Source organism: Xyrauchen texanus, chromosome 6, assembly GCF_025860055.1.
Source record: "Xyrauchen texanus isolate HMW12.3.18 chromosome 6, RBS_HiC_50CHRs, whole genome shotgun sequence".
NCBI classification, from domain to species: Eukaryota; Metazoa; Chordata; class Actinopteri; order Cypriniformes; family Catostomidae; genus Xyrauchen; species Xyrauchen texanus.
The window spans coordinates 337,503-360,828 of record NC_068281.1 but is presented as its reverse complement, the minus strand read 5'-3'; positions in this window follow the sequence as shown (position 1 = coordinate 360,828).

Sequence of the window (23,326 nt, the reverse complement as noted above, 5' to 3'; positions counted from 1 at the left end):
CAATCACGTGTAGCTGCAGATCAGCAGACATCAATCACGTGTAGCTCTGCAGATCAGCAGATATCAATCACGTGTAGCTCTTCTGATCAGCTGCAGATCAGCAGATATCAATCACGTGTAGCTCTTCTGATCAGCTGCAGATCAGCAGATATCAATCACGTGTAGCTGCAGATCAGCAGACATCAATCACGTGTAGCTCTTCTGATCAGCTGCAGATCAGCAGATATCAATCACGTGTAGCTCTTCTGATCAGCTGCAGATCAGCAGACATCAATCACGCTGTAGCTCTTCTGATCAGCTGCAGATCAGCAGACATCAATCACGTGTAGCTCTTCTGATCAGCTGCAGATCAGCAGACATCAATCACGTGTAGCTCTTCTGATCAGCTGCAGATCAGCAGACATCAATCACGTGTAGCTCTTCTGATCAGCTGCAGATCAGCAGACATCAATCACGTGTAGCTCTTCTGATCAGCTGCAGATCAGCAGACATCAATCACGTGTAGCTCTTCTGATCAGCTGCAGATCAGCAGACATCAATCACGTGTAGCTCTGCTGATCAGCTGCAGATCAGCAGACATCAATCACGTGTAGCTCTTCTGATCAGCTGCAGATCAGCAGACATCAATCACGTGTAGCTCTTCTGATCAGCTGCAGATCAGCAGACATCAATCACGCTGATCAGCTGCAGATCAGCAGACATCAATCACGTGTAGCTCTTCTGATCAGCTGCAGATCAGCAGACATCAATCACTGTAGCTGCAGATCAGCAGACATCAATCACGTGATCAGCTGCAGATCAGCAGATATCAATCACGTGTAGCTCTTCTGATCAGCTGCAGATCAGCAGATATCAATCACGTGTAGCTCTTCTGATCAGCTGGAGATCAGCAGACATCAATCACGTGTAGCTGCAGATCAGCAGACATCAATCACGTGTAGCTCTTCTGATCAGCTGGAGATCAGCAGACATCAATCACGTGTAGCTCTTCTGATCAGCTGCAGATCAGCAGACATCAATCACGTGTAGCTCTTCTGATCAGCTGCAGATCAGCAGACATCAATCACGTGTAGCTCTTCTGATCAGCTGCAGATCAGCAGACATCAATCACGTGTAGATCTTCTGATCAGCTGCAGATCAGCAGACATCAATCACGTGTAGCTGCAGATCAGCAGACATCAATCACATGTAGCTGCAGATCAGCAGATATCAATCATGTGTAGCTGCAGATCAGCAGATATCAATCACGTGTAGCTGCAGATCAGCAGACATCAATCACGTGTAGCTCATCTGATCAGCTGCAGATCAGCAGATATCAATCACGTGTAGCTGCAGATCAGCAGACATCAATCACGTGTAGCTCTTCTGATCAGCTGCAGATCAGCAGACATCAATCACGTGTAGCTCTTCTGATCAGCTGCAGATCAGCAGACATCAATCACGTGTAGCTCTTCTGATCAGCTGCAGATCAGCAGACATCAATCACGTGTAGCTCTTCTGATCAGCTGCAGATCAGCAGACATCAATCACGTGTACCTGCAGATCAGGAGACATCAATCACGTGTAGCTCTTCTGATCAGCTGCAGATCAGCAGACATCAATCACTTGTAGCTGCAGATCAGCAGACATCAATCACGTGTAGCTGTAGATCAGCAGACATCAATCACGTGTAGCTGCAGATCAGCAGACATCAATCACGTGTAGCTCTTCTGATCAGCTGCAGATCAGCAGATATCAATCACGTGTAGCTCTTCTGATTAGCTGCAGATCAGCAGACATCAATCACGTGTAGCTCTTCTGATCAGCTGCAGATCAGCAGACATCGATCAGGTGTAGCTCTTCTGATCAGCTGCAGATCAGCAGATAACGATCACGTGTAGCTCTTCTGATCAGCTGCAGATCAGCAGACATCAATCACGTGTAGCTCTTCTGATCAGCTGCAGATCAGCAGACATCAATCACGTGTAGCTCTTCTGATCAGCTGCAGATCAGCAGACATCAATCACGTGTAGCTCTTCTGATCAGCTGCAGATAAGCAGACATCAATCACGTGTACCTGCAGATCAGCAGACATCAATCACGTGTAGCTCTTCTGATCAGCTGCAGATCAGCAGACATTAATCACTTGTAGCTGCAGATCAGCAGACATCAATCACGTGTAGCTGCAGATCAGCAGACATCAATCACGTGTAGCTCTTCTGATCAGCTGCAGATCAGCAGACATCAATCACGTGTAGCGCTTCTGATCAGCTGCAGATCAGCAGATATCAATCACGTGTAGCTCTTCTGATCAGCTGCAGATCAGCAGATATCAATCACGTGTAGCTCTTCTGATCAGCTGGAGATCAGCAGACATCAATCACGTGTACCTGCAGATCAGCAGACATCAATCACGTGTAGCTCTTCTGATCAGCTGGAGATCAGCAGACATCAATCACGTGTAGATCTTCTGATCAGCTGCAGATCAGCAGACATCAATCACCTGTAGCTCTTCTGATCAGCTGCAGATCAGCAGATATCAATCACGTGTAGCTGCAGATCAGCAGACATCAATCACGTGTAGCTCTTCTGATCAGCAGATATCAATCACGTGTAGCTCTTCTGATCAGCTGCAGATCAGCAGATATCAATCACGTGTAGCTGCAGATCAGCAGACATCAATCACGTGTAGCTCATCTGATCAGCTGCAGATCAGCAGATATCAATCACGTGTAGCTGCAGATCAGCAGACATCAATCACGTGTAGCTCTTCTGATCAGCTGCAGATCAGCAGACATCAATCACGTGTAGCTCTTCTGATCAGCTGCAGATCAGCAGACATCAATCACGTGTAGCTCTTCTGATCAGCTGCAGATCAGCAGACATCAATCACGTGTAGCTCTTCTGATCAGCTGCAGATCAGCAGACATCAATCACGTGTACCTGCAGATCAGGAGACATCAATCACGTGTAGCTCTTCTGATCAGCTGCAGATCAGCAGACATCAATCACTTGTAGCTGCAGATCAGCAGACATCAATCACGTGTAGCTGTAGATCAGCAGACATCAATCACGTGTAGCTCTTCTGATCAGCTGCAGATCAGCAGACATCAATCACGTGTAGCTCTTCTGATCAGCTGCAGATCAGTGGACATCAATCACGTGTAGCTCTTCTGATCAGCTGCAGATCAGCAGACATCAATCATGTGTAGCGCTGCTGATCAGCTGCAGATCAGCAGACATCAATCACGTGTAGCTCTTCTGATCAGCTGGAGATCAGCAGACATCAATCACGTGTACCTGCAGATCAGCAGACATCAATCACGTGTAGCTTTTCTGATCAGCTGCAGATCAGCAGACATCAATCACGTGTAGCTCTTCTGATCAGCTGCAGATCAGCAGACATCAATCATGTGTAGCTCTTCTGATCAGCTGCAGATCAGCAGATATCAATCACGTGTAGCTGCAGATCAGCAGACATCAATCACGTGTAGCTGCAGATCAGCAGATATCAATCACGTGTAGCTGCAGATCAGCAGATATCAATCACGTGTAGCTGCAGATCAGCAGACATCAATCACGTGTAGCTGCAGATCAGCAGATATCAATCACGTGTAGCTGCAGATCAGCAGACATCAATCACGTGTAGCTCTTCTGATCAGCTGCAGATCAGCAGACATCAATCACGTGTAGCGCTTCTGATCAGCTGCAGATCAGCAGATATCAATCACGTGTAGCTCTTCTGATCAGCTGCAGATCAGCAGATATCAATCACGTGTAGCTCTTCTGATCAGCTGGAGATCAGCAGACATCAATCACGTGTACCTGCAGATCAGCAGACATCAATCACGTGTAGCTCTTCTGATCAGCTGCAGATCAGCAGACATCAATCACGTGTAGCTCTTCTGATCAGCTGCAGATCAGCAGATATCAATCACGTGTAGCTCTTCTGATCAGCTGGAGATCAGCAGACATCAATCACGTGTACCTGCAGATCAGCAGACATCAATCACGTGTAGCTCTTCTGATCAGCTGCAGATCAGCAGACATCAATCACGTGTAGCTCTTCTGATCAGCTGCAGATCAGCAGACATCAATCACGTGTAGCTCTTCTGATCAGCTGCAGATCAGCAGACATCAATCACGTGTAGCTGAAGATCAGCAGACATCAATCACGCGTAGCTCTTCTGATCAGCAGATATCAATCACGTGTAGCTCTTCTGATCAGCTGCAGATCAGCAGACATCAATCACGTGTAGCTCTTCTGATCAGCTGCAGATCAGCAGATATCAATCACGTGTAGCTGAAGATCAGCAGACATCAATCACGCGTAGCTCTTCTGATCAGCAGATATCAATCACGTGTAGCTGCAGATCAGCAGACATCAATCACGTGTAGCTCTTCTGATCAGCTGCAGATCAGCAGATATCAATCACGTGTAGCTCTTCTGATCAGCTGGAGATCAGCAGACATCAATCACGTGTAGCTCTTCTGATCAGCTGCAGATCAGCGGACATCAATCACATGTAGCTCTTCTGATCAGCTGCAGATCAGCAGACATCAATCACGTCTAGCGCTGCTGATCAGCTGCAGATCAGCAGATATCAATCACGTGTAGCTGCAGATCAGCAGACATCAATCACGTGTAGCTGCAGATCAGCAGATATCAATCACGTGTAGCTGCAGATCAGCAGACATCAATCACGTGTAGCTCTGCTGATCAGCTGCAGATCAGCAGACATCAATCACGTGTAGCTCTTCTGATCAGCTGGAGATCAGCAGACATCAATCACGTGTACCTGCAGATCAGCAGACATCAATCACGTATAGCTCTTCTGATCAGCTGGAGATCAGCAGACATCAATCAAGTGTACCTGCAGATCAGCAGACATCAATCACGTATAGCTCTTCTGATCAGCTGCAGATCAGCAGACATCAATCACCTGTAGCTCTTCTGATCAGCTGCAGATCAGCAGATATCAATCACGTGTAGCTGCAGATCAGCAGACATCAATCACGTGTAGCTGCAGATCAGCAGATATCAATCACGTGTAGCTGCAGATCAGCAGACATCAATCACATGTAGCTGCAGATCAGCAGACATCAATCATGTGTAGCTGCAGATCAGCAGATATCAATCACGTGTAGCTGCAGATCAGCGGACATCAATCACGTGTAGCTCTGCTGATCAGCTGCAGATCAGCAGACATCAATCACGTGTAGCTCTTCTGATCAGCTGCAGATCAGCAGACATCAATCACGTGTAGCTCTTCTGATCAGCTGCAGATCAGCAGACATCAATCACGTGTAGCTGCAGATCAGCAGACATCAATCACGTGTAACTGCAGATCAGCAGACATCAATCACGTGTAGCTGCAGATCAGCAGATATCAATCACGTGTAGCTGCAGATCAGCAGACATCAATCACGTGTAGCTCTTCTGATCAGCTGCAGATCAGCAGACATCAATCACTGTGTAGCTGCAGATCAGCAGACATCAATCACGTGTAGCTGCAGATCAGCAGACATCAATCACGTGTAGCTGCAGATCAGCGGACATCAATCACGTGTAGCTCTTCTGATCAGCTGCAGATCAGCAGACATCAATCACGTATAGCTCTTCTGATCAGCTGGAGATCAGCAGACATCAATCACGTGTAGCTCTTCTGATCAGCTGCAGATCAGCAGACATCGATCAGGTGTAGCTCTTCTGATCAGCTGCAGATCAGCAGATAACGATCACGTGTAGCTCTTCTGATCAGCTGCAGATCAGCAGACATCAATCACGTGTAGCTCTTCTGATCAGCTGCAGATCAGCAGACATCAATCACGTGTAGCTCTTCTGATCAGCTGCAGATCAGCAGACATCAATCACGTGTAGCTCTTCTGATCAGCTGCAGATAAGCAGACATCAATCACGTGTACCTGCAGATCAGCAGACATCAATCACGTGTAGCTCTTCTGATCAGCTGCAGATCAGCAGACATTAATCACTTGTAGCTGCAGATCAGCAGACATCAATCACGTGTAGCTGCAGATCAGCAGACATCAATCACGTGTAGCTCTTCTGATCAGCTGCAGATCAGCAGACATCAATCACGTGTAGCGCTTCTGATCAGCTGCAGATCAGCAGATATCAATCACGTGTAGCTCTTCTGATCAGCTGCAGATCAGCAGATATCAATCACGTGTAGCTCTTCTGATCAGCTGGAGATCAGCAGACATCAATCACGTGTACCTGCAGATCAGCAGACATCAATCACGTGTAGCTCTTCTGATCAGCTGGAGATCAGCAGACATCAATCACGTGTAGATCTTCTGATCAGCTGCAGATCAGCAGACATCAATCACCTGTAGCTCTTCTGATCAGCTGCAGATCAGCAGATATCAATCACGTGTAGCTGCAGATCAGCAGACATCAATCACGTGTAGCTCTTCTGATCAGCAGATATCAATCACGTGTAGCTCTTCTGATCAGCTGCAGATCAGCAGATATCAATCACGTGTAGCTGCAGATCAGCAGACATCAATCACGTGTAGCTCATCTGATCAGCTGCAGATCAGCAGATATCAATCACGTGTAGCTGCAGATCAGCAGACATCAATCACGTGTAGCTCTTCTGATCAGCTGCAGATCAGCAGACATCAATCACGTGTAGCTCTTCTGATCAGCTGCAGATCAGCAGACATCAATCACGTGTAGCTCTTCTGATCAGCTGCAGATCAGCAGACATCAATCACGTGTAGCTCTTCTGATCAGCTGCAGATCAGCAGACATCAATCACGTGTACCTGCAGATCAGGAGACATCAATCACGTGTAGCTCTTCTGATCAGCTGCAGATCAGCAGACATCAATCACTTGTAGCTGCAGATCAGCAGACATCAATCACGTGTAGCTGTAGATCAGCAGACATCAATCACGTGTAGCTCTTCTGATCAGCTGCAGATCAGCAGACATCAATCACGTGTAGCTCTTCTGATCAGCTGCAGATCAGTGGACATCAATCACGTGTAGCTCTTCTGATCAGCTGCAGATCAGCAGACATCAATCATGTGTAGCGCTGCTGATCAGCTGCAGATCAGCAGACATCAATCACGTGTAGCTCTTCTGATCAGCTGGAGATCAGCAGACATCAATCACGTGTACCTGCAGATCAGCAGACATCAATCACGTGTAGCTTTTCTGATCAGCTGCAGATCAGCAGACATCAATCACGTGTAGCTCTTCTGATCAGCTGCAGATCAGCAGACATCAATCATGTGTAGCTCTTCTGATCAGCTGCAGATCAGCAGATATCAATCACGTGTAGCTGCAGATCAGCAGACATCAATCACGTGTAGCTGCAGATCAGCAGATATCAATCACGTTTAGCTGCAGATCAGCAGATATCAATCACGTGTAGCTGCAGATCAGCAGACATCAATCACGTGTAGCTGCAGATCAGCAGATATCAATCACGTGTAGCTGCAGATCAGCAGACATCAATCACGTGTAGCTCTTCTGATCAGCTGCAGATCAGCAGACACCAATCACGTGTAGCGCTTCTGATCAGCTGCAGATCAGCAGATATCAATCACGTGTAGCTCTTCTGATCAGCTGCAGATCAGCAGATATCAATCACGTGTAGCTCTTCTGATCAGCTGGAGATCAGCAGACATCAATCACGTGTACCTGCAGATCAGCAGACATCAATCACGTGTAGCTATTCTGATCAGCTGCAGATCAGCAGACATCAATCACGTGTAGCTCTTGTGATCAGCTGCAGATCAGCAGATATCAATCACGTGTAGCTCTTCTGATCAGCTGGAGATCAGCAGACATCAATCACATGTACCTGCAGATCAGCAGACATCAATCACGTGTAGCTCTTCTGATCAGCTGCAGATCAGCAGACATCAATCACGTGTAGCTCTTCTGATCAGCTGCAGATCAGCAGACATCAATCATGTGTAGCTCTTCTGATCAGCTGCAGATCAGCAGACATCAATCACGTGTAGCTGAAGATCAGCAGACATCAATCACGCGTAGCTCTTCTGATCAGCAGATATCAATCACGTGTAGCTCTTCTGATCAGCTGCAGATCAGCAGACATCAATCATGTGTAGCTCTTCTGATCAGCTGCAGATCAGCAGATATCAATCACGTGTAGCTGAAGATCAGCAGACATCAATCACGCGTAGCTCTTCTGATCAGCAGATATCAATCACGTGTAGCTGCAGATCAGCAGACATCAATCACGTGTAGCTCTTCTGATCAGCTGCAGATCAGCTGATATCAATCACGTGTAGCTCTTCTGATCAGCTGGAGATCAGCAGACATCAATCACGTGTAGCTCTTCTGATCAGCTGCAGATCAGCGGACATCAATCACATGTAGCTCTTCTGATCAGCTGCAGATCAGCAGACATCAATCACGTCTAGCGCTGCTGATCAGCTGCAGATCAGCAGATATCAATCACGTGTAGCTGCAGATCAGCAGACATCAATCACGTGTAGCTGCAGATCAGCAGATATCAATCACGTGTAGCTGCAGATCAGCAGACATCAATCACGTGTAGCGCTGCTGATCAGCTGCAGATCAGCAGACATCAATCACGTGCAGCTCTTCTGATCAGCTGGAGATCAGCAGACATCAATCAAGTGTACCTGCAGATCAGCAGACATCAATCACGTATAGCTCTTCTGATCAGCTGGAGATCAGCAGACATCAATCAAGTGTACCTGCAGATCAGCAGACATCAATCACGTATAGCTCTTCTGATCAGCTGCAGATCAGCAGACATCAATCACCTGTAGCTCTTCTGATCAGCTGCAGATCAGCAGATATCAATCACGTGTAGCTGCAGATCAGCAGACATCAATCACGTGTAGCTCTTCTGATCAGCAGATATCAATCACGTGTAGCTCTTCTGATCAGCTGCAGATCAGCAGATATCAATCACGTGTAGCTCTTCTGATCAGCTGCAGATCAGCAGATATCAATCACGTGTAGCTGCAGATCAGCAGACATCAATCACGTGTAGCTCTTCTGATCAGCTGCAGATCAGCTGATATCAATCACGTGTAGCTGCAGATCAGCAGATATCAATCACGTGTACCTGCAGATCAGCAGACATCAGTAGCTCTTCTGGTCAGCTGCAGATCAGCAGATATCAATCACGTGTAGCTGCAGATCAGCAGACATCAATCACGTGTAGCGCGTCTGATCAGCTGCAGATCAGCAGACATCAATCACGTGTAGCTCTTCTGATCAGCTGGAGATCAGCGGACATCAATCACGTGTAGCTCTTCTGATCAGCTGCAGATCAGCGGACATCAATCACGTGTAGCTCTTTGATCAGCTGCAGATCAGCAGACATCAATCATGTGTAGCGCTGCTGATCAGCTGCAGATCAGCAGACATCAATCACGTGTAGCTGCAGATCAGCAGACATCAATCACGTGTAGCTCTTCTGATCAGCTGCAGATCAGCGGACATCAATCACGTGTAGCTCTTCTGATCAGCTGGAGATCAGCAGACATCAATCACGTGTAGCTCTTCTGATCAGCTGCAGATCAGCGGACATCAATCACGTGTAGCGCTGCTGATCAGCTGCAGATCAGCAGACATCAATCACGTGTAGCTGCAGATCAGCAGACATCAATCACGTGTAGCTGCAGATCAGCAGACATCAATCACATGTAGCTGCAGATCAGCAGATATCAATCACGTGTAGCTGCAGATCAGCAGACATCAATCACGTGTAGCTGCAGATCAGCAGATATCAATCACGTGTAGCTGCAGATCAGCAGACATCAATCACATGTAGCTGCAGATCAGCAGATATCAATCACGTGTAGCTGCAGATCAGCAGACATCAATCACGTGTAGCTGCAGATCAGCAGATATCAATCACGTGTAGCTCTTCTGATCAGCTGCAGATCAGCAGACATCAATCACTTGTAGCTGCAGATCAGCAGACATCAATCACTTGTAGCTGCAGATCAGCAGACATCAATCACGTGTAGCTGCAGATCAGCAGACATCAATCACGTGTAGCTCTTCTGATCAGCTGCAGATCAGCGGACATCAATCACGTGTAGCTCTTCTGATCAGCTGGAGATCAGCAGACATCAATCACGTGTAGCTCTTCTGATCAGCTGCAGATCAGCGGACATCAATCACGTGTAGCGCTGCTGATCAGCTGCAGATCAGCAGACATCAATCACGTGTAGCTGCAGATCAGCAGACATCAATCACGTGTAGCTGCAGATCAGCAGACATCAATCACATGTAGCTGCAGATCAGCAGATATCAATCACGTGTAGCTGCAGATCAGCAGACATCAATCACGTGTAGCTGCAGATCAGCAGATATCAATCACGTGTAGCTGCAGATCAGCAGACATCAATCACATGTAGCTGCAGATCAGCAGATATCAATCACGTGTAGCTGCAGATCAGCAGACATCAATCACGTGTAGCTGCAGATCAGCAGATATCAATCACGTGTAGCTGCAGATCAGCGGACATCAATCACGTGTAGCGCTGCTGATCAGCTGCAGATCAGCAGACATCAATCAAGTGTAGCGCTGCTGATCAGCTGCAGATCAGCAGACATCAATCACGTGTAGCTCTTCTGATCAGCTGGAGATCAACAGACATCAATCACGTGTAGCTGCAGATCAGCAGACATCAATCACGTGTAGCTGCAGATCAGCAGACATCAATCACATGTAGCTGCAGATCAGCAGATATCAATCACGTGTAGCTGCAGATCAGCAGACATCAATCACGTGTAGCTGCAGATCAGCAGATATCAATCACGTGTAGCTGCAGATCAGCGGACATCAATCACGTGTAGCGCTGCTGATCAGCTGCAGATCAGCAGACATCAATCACGTGTAGCGCCGCTGATCAGCTGCAGATCAGCAGACATCAATCACGTGTAGCTCTTCTGATCAGCTGGAGATCAGCAGACATCAATCACGTGTACCTGCAGATCAGCAGACATCAATCACGTATAGCTCTTCTGATCAGCTGCAGATCAGCAGACATCAATCACGTGTAGCTCTTCTGATCAGCTGCAGATCAGCAGACATCAATCACGTGTAGCTCTTCTGATCAGCTGCAGATCAGCAGACATCAATCACGTGTAGCTCTTCTGATCAGCTGCAGATCAGCAGACATCAATCACGTGTAGCTCTTCTGATCAGCTGCAGATCAGCAGACATCAATCACGTGTAGCTCTTCTGATCAGCTGCAGATCAGCAGACATCAATCATGTGTAGCTCTTCTGATCAGCTGCAGATCAGCAGATATCAATCACGTGTAGCTGCAGATCAGCAGACATCAATCACGTGTAGCTGCAGATCAGCAGACATCAATCACGTGTAGCGATGCTGATCAGCTGCAGATCAGCAGACATCAATCACGTGTAGCTCTTCTGATCAGCTGGAGATCAGCAGACATCAATCAAGTGTACCTGCAGATCAGCAGACATCAATCACGTATAGCTCTTCTGATCAGCTGCAGATCAGCAGATATCAATCACGTGTAGCTGCAGATCAGCAGACATCAATCACGTGTAGCTCTTCTGATCAGCAGATATCAATCACGTGTAGCTCTTCTGATCAGCTGCAGATCAGCAGATATCAATCACGTGTAGCTCTTCTGATCAGCTGCAGATCAGCAGACATCAATCACGTGTAGCTGCAGATCAGCAGACATCAATCACGTGTAGCTCTTCTGATCAGCTGGAGATCAGCGGACATCAATCACGTGTAGCTCTTCTGATCAGCTGCAGATCAGCGGACATCAATCACGTGTAGCTCTTCTGATCAGCTGGAGATCAGCAGACATCAATCACGTGTAGCTCTTCTGATCAGCTGCAGATCAGCGGACATCAATCACGTGTAGTGCTGCTGATCAGCTGCAGATCAGCAGACATCAATCACGTGTAGCTGCAGATCAGCAGACATCAATCACGTGTAGCTGCAGATCAGCAGACATCAATCACATGTAGCTGCAGATCAGCAGATATCAATCACGTGTAGCTGCAGATCAGCAGACATCAATCACGTGTAGCTGCAGATCAGCAGATATCAATCACGTGTAGCTGCAGATCAGCAGACATCAATCACATGTAGCTGCAGATCAGCAGACATCAATCATGTGTAGCTGCAGATCAGCAGATATCAATCACGTGTAGCTGCAGATCAGCGGACATCAATCACGTGTAGCGCTGCTGATCAGCTGCAGATCAGCAGACATCAATCACGTGTAGCGCTGCTGATCAGCTGCAGATCAGCAGACATCAATCACGTGTAGCTCTTCTGATCAGCTGGAGATCAACAGACATCAATCACGTGTAGCTGCAGATCAGCAGACATCAATCACGTGTAACTGCAGATCAGCAGACATCAATCACATGTAGCTGCAGATCAGCAGATATCAATCACGTGTAGCTGCAGATCAGCAGACATCAATCACGTGTAGCTGCAGATCAGCAGATATCAATCACGTGTAGCTGCAGATCAGCGGACATCAATCACGTGTAGCGCTGCTGATCAGCTGCAGATCAGCAGACATCAATCACGTGTAGCTGCAGATCAGCAGACATCAATCACGTGTAGCTGCAGATCAGCGGACATCAATCACGTGTAGCTCTTCTGATCAGCTGCAGATCAGCAGACATCAATCACGTATAGCTCTTCTGATCAGCTGGAGATCAGCAGACATCAATCATGTGTAGATCTTCTGATCAGCTGCAGATCAGCAGACATCAATCACGTGTAGATCTTCTGATCAGCTGAAGATCAGCAGACATCAATCACGCATAGCTCTTCTGATCAGCAGATATCAATCACGTGTAGCTCTTCTGATCAGCTGCAGATCAGCAGATATCAATCACGTGTAGCTGCAGATCAGCAGACATCAATCACGCGTAGCTCTTCTGATCAGCAGATATCAATCACGTGTAGCTCTTCTGATCAGCTGCAGATCAGCAGATATCAATGACGTGTAGCTGCAGATCAGCAGATATCAATCACGTGTAGCTCTTCTGATCAGCTGCAGATCAGCAGATATCAATCACGTGTAGCTGAAGATCAGCAGACATCAATCACGCGTAGCTCTTCTGATCAGCAGATATCAATCACGTGTAGCTCTTCTGATCAGCTGCAGATCAGCAGATATCAATCACGTGTAGCTGCAGATCAGCAGACATCAATCACGTGTAGCTCTTTTGATCAGCTGCAGATCAGCTGATATCAATCACGTGTAGCTCTTCTGATCAGCTGCAGATCAGCGGACATCAATCACATGTAGCTCTTCTGATCAGCTGCAGATCAGCAGACATCAATCACGTGTAGCTGCAGATCAGCAGACATCAATCACGTGTAGCTGCAGATCAGCAGACATCAATCACATGTAGCTGCAGATCAGCAGACATCAATCACGTGTAGCTGCAGATCAGCGGACATCAATCACGTGTAGCTCTTCTGATCAGCTGCAGATCAGCAGACATCAATCACGTGTAGCTGCAGATCAGCAGACATCAATCACGTGTAGCTGCAGATCAGCGGACATCAATCACGTGTAGCTCTTCTGATCAGCTGCAGATCAGCAGACATCAATCACGTATAGCTCTTCTGATCAGCTGGAGATCAGCAGACATCAATCACGTGTAGATCTTCTGATCAGCTGCAGATCAGCAGACATCAATCACGTGTAGATCTTCTGATCAGCTGAAGATCAGCAGACATCAATCACGCGTAGCTCTTCTGATCAGCAGATATCAATCACGTGTAGCTCTTCTGATCAGCTGCAGATCAGCAGATATCAATCACGTGTAGCTGCAGATCAGCAGACATCAATCACGTGTAGCTCTTCTGATCAGCTGCAGATCAGCTGATATCAATCACGTGTAGCTCTTCTGATCAGCTGCAGATCAGCGGACATCAATCACATGTAGCTCTTCTGATCAGCTGCAGATCAGCAGACATCAATCACGTGTAGCTGCAGATCAGCAGACATCAATCACAGATAGTGCTGGTGATCAGCTGCAGTCTGGCGGCCTCTAGCGGCTGGAGCCGGAGCTACAGGTTGTTTGTCTGCTGCTGTGAATAGGGCACAAATAAAACAGTGTGATGGGACCCCCTGAGCTCTCAGGCAGCTGAGGAGGGCATTCGACATCATAATGGAGCCCATTGTCTTGTGATTAGATCTCAGTGCCAGCTGTCGGGTCACTGAGGGGCAACTGAAATGACAGGTGCATTTAAAGACGATTCAATGTAAAACATTCGTTATATCAGAGGATCTTTTAAAGGATCTTTTAAAGCTCCTTTAAAACATGTGTTATGATGAATTAATAATTATAGTTCATTATAGTTTAATCACGCTCAGAATATTCATTCATACCTCAAAAGGGGAATTTCACAAAAATACTCTCAGCTCATATTTACCCCCCAAATCCAAAGAAAACAATAAATTATATTTTGCATCAAGAAAATGAAAACTATTTTTAGTAACTTCACAATAATGTTGTATTTAATAACATGATCTAATCTTGGTGAAAGTTAATATTCAAGTTAGAATATTTCATGGACAATGAAACACGTGACCTGTTCTCATCACTGACGTGTAACATGTCAAAATCATACATTACTGTCATATGAACATTTGTGCACACGGGTCACTGTATTATGAGTTTAATGATTTATAAAGTATCAAAGTACAATAAACACTGAACATGTACAATAAAATTGTTCTTCGTATTACTATAATGAGACAAATCACAGTAATGACATATGGGGAACTCATCATGAGAATACTGTCACAATGCAAAAACATCTGACAAACATCTCAAAAACATCTCACAAACGTCTCACAAACATTTGACAAACGTCTCACAAACATCTTACAAACATCTCACAAACATCTGACAAACAACTCACAAACATCTCACAAACGTCTCACAAACATTTGACAAACGTCTCACAAACATCTTACAAACATCTCACAAACATCTGACAAACAACTCACAAACATCTTACAAACATCTCACAAACATCTGACAAACATCTCACAAACGTCTCACAAACATTTGACAAACATCTCACAAACGTCTCACAAACATTTGACAAACGTCTCACAAACATCTTACAAACATCTCACAAACATCTTAAAAACATCTCACAAACATCTGTCAAACATCTCAAAAACATCTCAAACATCTCACAAACGTCTCACAAATATTTGACAAACGTCTCACAAACATCTTACAAACATCTCACAAACATCTGACAAACAACTCACAAACATCTTAAAAACATCTCACAAACATCTGACATCATACATTACTGTCATATGAACATTTGTGCACACGGGTCACTGTATTATGAGTTTAATGACTTATAAAGTATCAAAGTACAATAAACACTGAACATGTACAATAAAATTGTTCTTCATATTACTATAATGAGACAAATCACAGTAATGACATATGGGGAACTCATCATGAGAATACTGTCACAATGCAAAAACATCTGACAAACATCTCAAAAACATCTCACAAACAGCTGACAAACAACTCACAAACATCTTAAAAACATCTCACAAACATCTGACAAACATCTCAAAAACATCTCACAAACATCTGAGAAACAACTCACAAACATCTTAAAAACATCTCACAAACATCTGACAAACATCTCAAAAACATCTCACAAACATCTGAGAAACATCTTAAAAACATCTCACAAACATCTGAGAAACAACTCACAAACATCTCAAAAACATCTCACAAACATCTGAGAAACATCTTAAAAACATCTCACAAACATCTGACAAACAACTCACAAACATCTTAAAAACATCTCACAAACATCTGACATCATACATTACTGTCATATGAACATCTGTGCACACAGGTCACTGTATTATGAGTTTAATGACTTATAAAGTATCAAAGTACAATAAACACTGAACATGTACAATAAAATTGTTCTTCATATTACTATAATGAGACAAATCACAGTAATGACATATGGGGAACTCATCATGAGAATACTGTCACAATGCAAAAACATCTGACAAACATCTCAAAAACATCTCACAAACATCTGACAAACAACTCACAAACATCTTAAAAACATCTCACAAACATCTGACAAACATCTCAAAAACATCTCACAAACATCTGAGAAACATCTTAAAAACATCTCACAAACATCTGACAAACATCTTAAAAACATCTCACAAACATCTGACAAACAACTCACAAACATCTTACAAACATCTCACAAACATCTCACAAACATCTTACAAACATATCACAAACATCTGACAAACAACTCACAAACATCTTACAAACATCTCACAAACATCTTACAAACATCTCACAAACATCTCACAAACATCTCACAAACATCTTAATGGCCCTTTTGCAACACATTGTTCATGACAGATTTAATTAAATGATTTCACTGCTAAAGCAACTCAACATCAATGTGCATCACTCTAATAATAATAATAATAATAATAATAATAATAATAACTGTTAGGCTGAACTTGATTCAATCATGGAATCATCATGTAATCTCAACTTTAGTATTTCAAGTAGAAGGATGTAAACCGACACAATATGTCAAAATAACTTGTTATATTGTTTGAATTCTCCACATGCATGCTGTTGAGAAGCACTACTGAGTTCACTTGATCAATAAAGCAATATGTAAATACTGTAAATGTATTGGCTCAAACTTCCTGATGCTAATCCCCAAAACATAATCAGAATCATAATGAGCTTTATTTTGTCAGTGAGCGTCCTGTTTAAAGAGAACACAAACACACAGAACATCTGAATCTCAATAAAATAACCCTTCATTTGGACATTTCCTCTCGGAGTCCCATTTAAAGCATGCTGGGAAACAAAACATATTCATGTTGTCCCCATGTAAACAGATTAATGAAGCTGACAAGAAGCGTTTTTTAGTTGAACCCTCTTACAATTTAATGTGAGTTGCCTTGGTTACACGAGTTTGAACAACATGAACAGAGTGCAAGTCCATATATATGCTCATGTGTTCATGTTTCAATGCTTTATATGATAAAGACCTCTTGGCACCTGTTGTGTTTCATCTGCAGTGTGTCGACAGTCTCTGACTGAGCAGATAACACAACACGCATGTATGGAGACTGTAACCTGGAACACCGCTCACATGTGCTGAATCCGTTCAGATCACGTGTCAGCGACTGGAGTGAAGACTGACCACTGCGATACACAAGCGGCACATCACTCAAATATCTGACCATCGAGCCGTCCAACAAACTGAAACTTGTGAGACATGACACACACAAACACTCTCACTCACACAGACACACACTCTCACACACACGCACTCACTCACACACACGCACACACTCTCACACACGCACGCACACACACACACGCGCACACACACACACGCATGCAGGCACACACACGCACACACGCGCACACACACGCGCACACACTCTCACAGACACACACACTCACTCACACAGACACACACACTCACACACACACACACACTCTCAAACACAGACACACACACACACTCACACACACACACTATTTATATCTGCGAGTGTCTGTGGTAGAAATAACTGGCCTTCAGTTGCCACCAGCACACACACTTCATATACAGGTGAAACTCGAAAAATTAGAATATCGTGCAAAAGTTCATTAATTTCAGTAATTCAACTTAAAAGGTGAAACTAATATATTATATAGACTCATTACAAGCAAAGTAAGATATTTCAAGCCTTTATTTGATATAATTTTGATGATTATGGCTTACAGCTTATGAAAACCCCAAATTCAGAATCTCAGAAAATTAGAATATTGTGAAAAGGTTCAGTATTGTAGCTCAAAGTGTCACACTCTAATCAGCTAAACACCTGCAAAGGGTTCCTGAGCCTTTAAATGGTCTCTCAGTCTGGTTCAGTTGAATTCACAATCATGGGGAAGACTGCTGACCTGACAGTTGTGCAGAAAACCATCATTGACACCCTCCACAAGGAGGGAAAGCCTCAAAAGGTAATTGCAAAAGAAGTTGGATGTTCTCAAAGTGCTGTATCAAAGCACATTAATAGAAAGTTAAGTGGAAGGGAAAAGTGTGGAAGAAAAAGGTGCACAAGCAGCAGGGATGACCGTAGCCTGGAGAGGATTGTCAGGAAAAGGCCATTCAAATGTGTGGGGAGCTTCACAAGGAGTGGACTGAGGCTGGAGTTACTGCATCAAGAGCCACCACACACAGACGGGTCCTGGACATGGGCTTCAAATGTCAGACGCCTTACCTGGGCTAAAGAAAAAAAGAACTGGTCTGTTGCTTAGTGGTCCAAAGTCCTCTTTTCTGATGAGAGCAAATTTTGCATCTCATTTGGAAACCAAGGTCCCAGAGTCTGGAGGAAGAATGGAGAGGCACACAATCCAAGATGCTTGAAGTCCAGTGTGAAGTTTCCACAGTCTGTGTTGGTTTGGGGAGCCATGTCATCGGCTGGTGTTGGTCCACTGTGCTTTATTAAGTCCAGAGTCAACGCAGCCGCCTACCGGACATTTTAGAGCACTTCATGCTTCCTTCAGCAGACAAGCTTTATGGAGATGCTGACTTCATTTTCCAGCAGGACTTGGCACCTGCCCACACTGCCAAAAGTACCAAAACCTGGTTCAATGACCATGGTATTACTGTGCTTGATTGGCCAGCAAACTCGCTTGACCTGAACCCCATAGAGAATCTATGGGGCATTGCCAAGAGAAAGATGAGAGACATGAGACCAAACAATGCAGAAGAGCTGAAGGCCGCTATTGAAGCATCTTGGTCTTCCATAACACCTCAGCAGTGCCACAGGCTGATAGCATCCATGCCACGCCGCATTGAGGCAGTAATTAATGCAAAAGGGGCCCAAACCAAGTACTGAGTACATATGCATGATTATACTTTTCAGAGGGCCGACATTTCTGTATTTAAAATCCTTTTTTTATTGATTTCATGTAATATTCTAATTTTCTGAGATTCTGAATTTGGGGTTTTCATAAGCTGTAAGCCATAATCATCAAAATTATATCAAATAAAGGCTTGAAATATCTTACTTTGCTTGTAATGAGTCTATATAATATATTAGTTTCACCTTTTAAGTTGAATTACTGAAATTAATGAACTTTTGCACGATATTCTAATTTTTCGAGTTTCACCTGTATTTCCCTGTAGAGACACAGATGATAGTGTTACACAAACGTCACATCCTCAAGGGATAAATCACTCAAACATGAAAATTCTGACATTTACTGACTCTCATGTGGTTCCAAACCCATATGACTTTGTTCCTGTTTACACCTGGTCTCAAAGATCATCTGGAGTGTTCGATCACATCTGGTGAGTATTAAACACGGTGTAAACGTGTTCTTAAGCATGATCGAATGAAACCACACACGGAGAAGTGTCCCGGACAGAGGTGAAGCACCACCCCTCACCTGTCAATCAAACTCTGCCGGTTCTTTAAAAACAAATAACCGTACCATCGAAACCTGATGAGAACTTCAGCGTGACACACAGTCAGTTTAACTCCAGTGGCAGAACAGTGTGTCCATTCTGAGCACGCCTTCTTTGAGAGAAGGTTACTGTGAGTGTCTGTGTGAGTGTGTGTGTGTGAGAGTGTGTGTGTGTGTGTCTGTGTGTGTGTGTGTGTGTGTGAGTGTCCATTCTGAGCACGCTTTCTTTGAGACATATGACAGAAGTTTGTAACAGAAGTCTGTATGTTAGGGTACAGTTAGGATCGGTCTGTGATACTGATACAGTGTTTGGCACACTACAGAAGGCAAGTGATGAGATGTAAACAAAAAGCATCTAAAAATAAATAAATTGTAAAATCAGACATGCATCATGTTCACATAATGAGCACACGCTTCATGCATGTAAGAATCCACTGAGAGAAGCAGTTTAAACCATCATAAATACGAATGCGAGAGTGTCTGTGTGTGAGTGTGAGTCTGTGCGAGTGTGTGAGAGTGTGTGTGTGCGAGTGTGTGTGTGAGGGTGCGTGTCTGTGGAGTGTGTGTGTGTGCTAGTGTGTGTCTGTGGAGTGTGTGTGTGTGCGTGTCTGTGTGCGAGTGTGTGTGTGACTGTGCGTGTGTCTGTGTGCGAGTGTCTGTGACTGTGTGTGTGTGTGTGAGAGAGTGTGTGTGTGTCTGTGTGCGAGTGCATGACTGTGTGCGAGTGAGTGTGAGAGTGCGTGTGCATGAGTGTATGTATGTCTGTGTGCGAGTGAGAGTGCGTGTGCATGAGTGTGTGTATGTCTGTATGCGAGTGAGTGTGAGAGTGCGTGTGCATGAGTGTGTGTATGTCTGTGTGCGAGTGAGTGTGCGTGAGCATGAGTGTGTGTATGTCTGTGTGCGAGTGAGTGCGTGAGCATGAGTGTGTGTATGTCTGTGTGCGAGTGAGAGTGCGTGAGCATGAGTGTGTGTATGTCTGTGTGCGAGTGAGAGTGCGTGAGCATGAGTGTGTGTATGTCTGTGTGCGTGAGTGAGAGTGCGTGAGCATGAGTGTGTGTATGTCTGTGTGCGAGAGTGAGTGCGTGAGCATGAGTGTGTGTATGTCTGTGTGCGAGAGTGAGAGTGCGTGAGCATGAGTGTGTGTATGTCTGTGTGCGAGTGAGAGTGCGTGAGCATGAGTGTGTGTATGTCTGTGTGCGAGTGAGAGTGCGTGAGCATGAGTGTGTGTATGTCTGTGTGCGAGTGAGTGTGAGAGTGCGTGTGCATGAGTGTGTGTATGTCTGTGTGCGAGTGAGTGTGAGATTGCGTGTGCATGAGTGTGTGTATGTCTGTATGCGAGTGAGTGTGAGATTGCGTGTGCATGAGTGTGTGTATGTCTGTGTGCGAGTGAGTGTGAGAGTGCGTGAGCATGAGAGTGTGTATGACTGTGTGCGAGTGAGTGTGAGAGTGCGTGTGCATGAGAGTGTGTATGTCTGTATGCGAGTGAGTGTGAGAGTGCGTGTGCATGAGTGTGTGTATGTCTGTGTGCGAGTGAGTGTGAGAGTGCGTGTGCATGAGTGTGTGTATGTCTGTGTGCGAGTGAGTGTGAGAGAGCGTGTGCATGAGTGTGTGTATGTCTGTGTGCGAGTGAGTGTGAGAGTGCGTGTGCATGAGTGTGTGTATGTCTGTGTGCGAGTGAGTGTGAGAGTGCGTGTGCATGAGTGTGTGTATGTCTGTGTGCGAGTGAGTGTGAGAGTGCGTGTGCATGAGTGTGTGTATGTCTGTGTGCGAGTGAGTGTGAGAGTGCGTGTGCATGAGTGTGTGTATGTCTGTGTGCGAGTGAGTGTGAGAGTGCGTGTGCATGAGTGTGTGTATGTCTGTATGCGAGTGAGTGTGAGAGTGCGTGTGCATGAGTGTGTGTATGTCTGTGTGCGAGTGAGAGTGCGTGTGCATGAGTGTGTGTATGTCTGTATGCGAGTGAGTGTGAGAGTGCGTGTGCATGAGTGTGTGTATGTCTGTATGCGAGTGAGTGTGAGAGTGCGTGTGCATGAGTGTATGTATGTCTGTGTGCGAGTGAGAGTGCGTGTGCATGAGTGTGTGTATGTCTGTATGCGAGTGAGTGTGAGAGTGCGTGTGCATGAGTGTGTGTATGTCTGTGTGCGAGTGAGAGTGCGTGAGCATGAGTGTGTGTATGTCTGTGTGCGAGTGAGAGTGCGTGTGCATGAGAGTGTGTATGTCTGTATGCGAGTGAGTGTGCGTGAGCATGAGTGTGTGTATGTCTGTGTGCGAGTGAGAGTGCGTGTGCATGAGTGTGTGTATGTCTGTGTGCGAGTGAGAGTGCGTGAGCATGAGTGTGTGTATGTCTGTGTGCGAGTGAGAGTGCGTGAGCATGAGTGTGTGTATGTCTGTGTGCGAGTGAGAGTGCGTGAGCATGAGTGTGTGTATGTCTGTGTGCGAGTGAGTGTGAGAGTGCGTGTGCATGAGTGTGTGTATGTCTGTGTGCGAGTGAGTGTGAGAGTGCGTGAGCATGAGTGTGTGCATGTCTGTGTGCGAGTGAGAGTGCGTGAGCATGAGTGTGTGCATGTCTGTGTGCGAGTGAGAGTGCGTGAGCATGAGTGTGTGTATGTCTGTGTGCGAGTGAGAGTGCGTGTGCATGAGTGTGTGTATGTCTGTGTGCGAGTGAGAGTGCGTGAGCATGAGTGTGTGTATGTCTGTATCGCGAGTGAGAGTGCGTGAGCATGAGTGTGTGTATGTCTGTGTCGCGAAGTGAGAATGCGTGAGCATGAGTGTGTGTATGTCTGTGTGCGAGTGAGAGTGCGTGAGCATGAGTGTGTGTATGTCTGTGTGCGAGTGAGAGTGCGTGAGCATGAGTGTGTGTATGTCTGTGTGCGAGTGAGAGTGCGTGAGCATGAGTGTGTGTATGTCTGTGTGCGAGTGAGAGTGCGTGAGCATGAGTGTGTGTATGTCTGTGTGCGAGTGAGTGTGAGAGTGCGTGAGCATGAGTGTATGTCTGTGTGCGAGTGAGTGTGAGAGTGCGTGTGCATGAGTGTGTGCATGTCTGTGTGCGAGTGAGAGTGAGTGAGCATGAGTGTGTGCATGTCTGTGTGCGAGTGAGAGTGCGTGAGCATGAGTGTGTGCATGTCTGTGTGCGAGTGAGAGTGCGTGTGCATGAGTGTGTGCATGTCTGTGTGCAGTGAGTGAGAGTGCGTGAGCATGAGTGTGTGCATGTCTGTGTCGCGAGTGAGAGTGCGTGAGCATGAGTGTGTGCATGTCTGTGTCGCGAGTGAGAGTGCGTGAGCATGAGTGTGTGCATGTCTGTGTGCAGTGAGTGAGAGTGCGTGAGCATGAGTGTGTGCATGTCTGTGTGCGAGTGAGAGTGCGTGAGCATGAGTGTGTGCATGTCTGTGTGCGAGTGAGAGTGCGTGAGCATGAGTGTGTGCATGTCTGTGTGCGAGTGAGAGTGCGTGAGCATGAGTGTGTGCATGTCTGTGTGCGAGTGAGAGTGCGTGAGCATGAGTGTGTGCATGTCTGTGTGCGAGTGAGAGTGCGTGTGCATGAGTGTGTGTATGTCTGTGTGCGAGTGAGAGTGCGTGAGCATGAGTGTGTGTATGTCTGTGTGCGAGTGAGAGTGCGTGAGCATGAGTGTGTGTATGTCTGTGTGCGAGTGAGAGTGCGTGAGCATGAGTGTGTGTATGTCTGTGTGCGAGTGAGAGTGCGTGAGCATGAGTGTGTGTATGTCTGTGTGCGAGTGAGCGTGAGAGTGCGTGTGCATGAGTGTGTGTATGTCTGTGTGCGAGTGAGAGTGAGAGTGCGTGAGCATGAGTGTGTGTATGTCTGTGTGCGAGTGAGTGTGA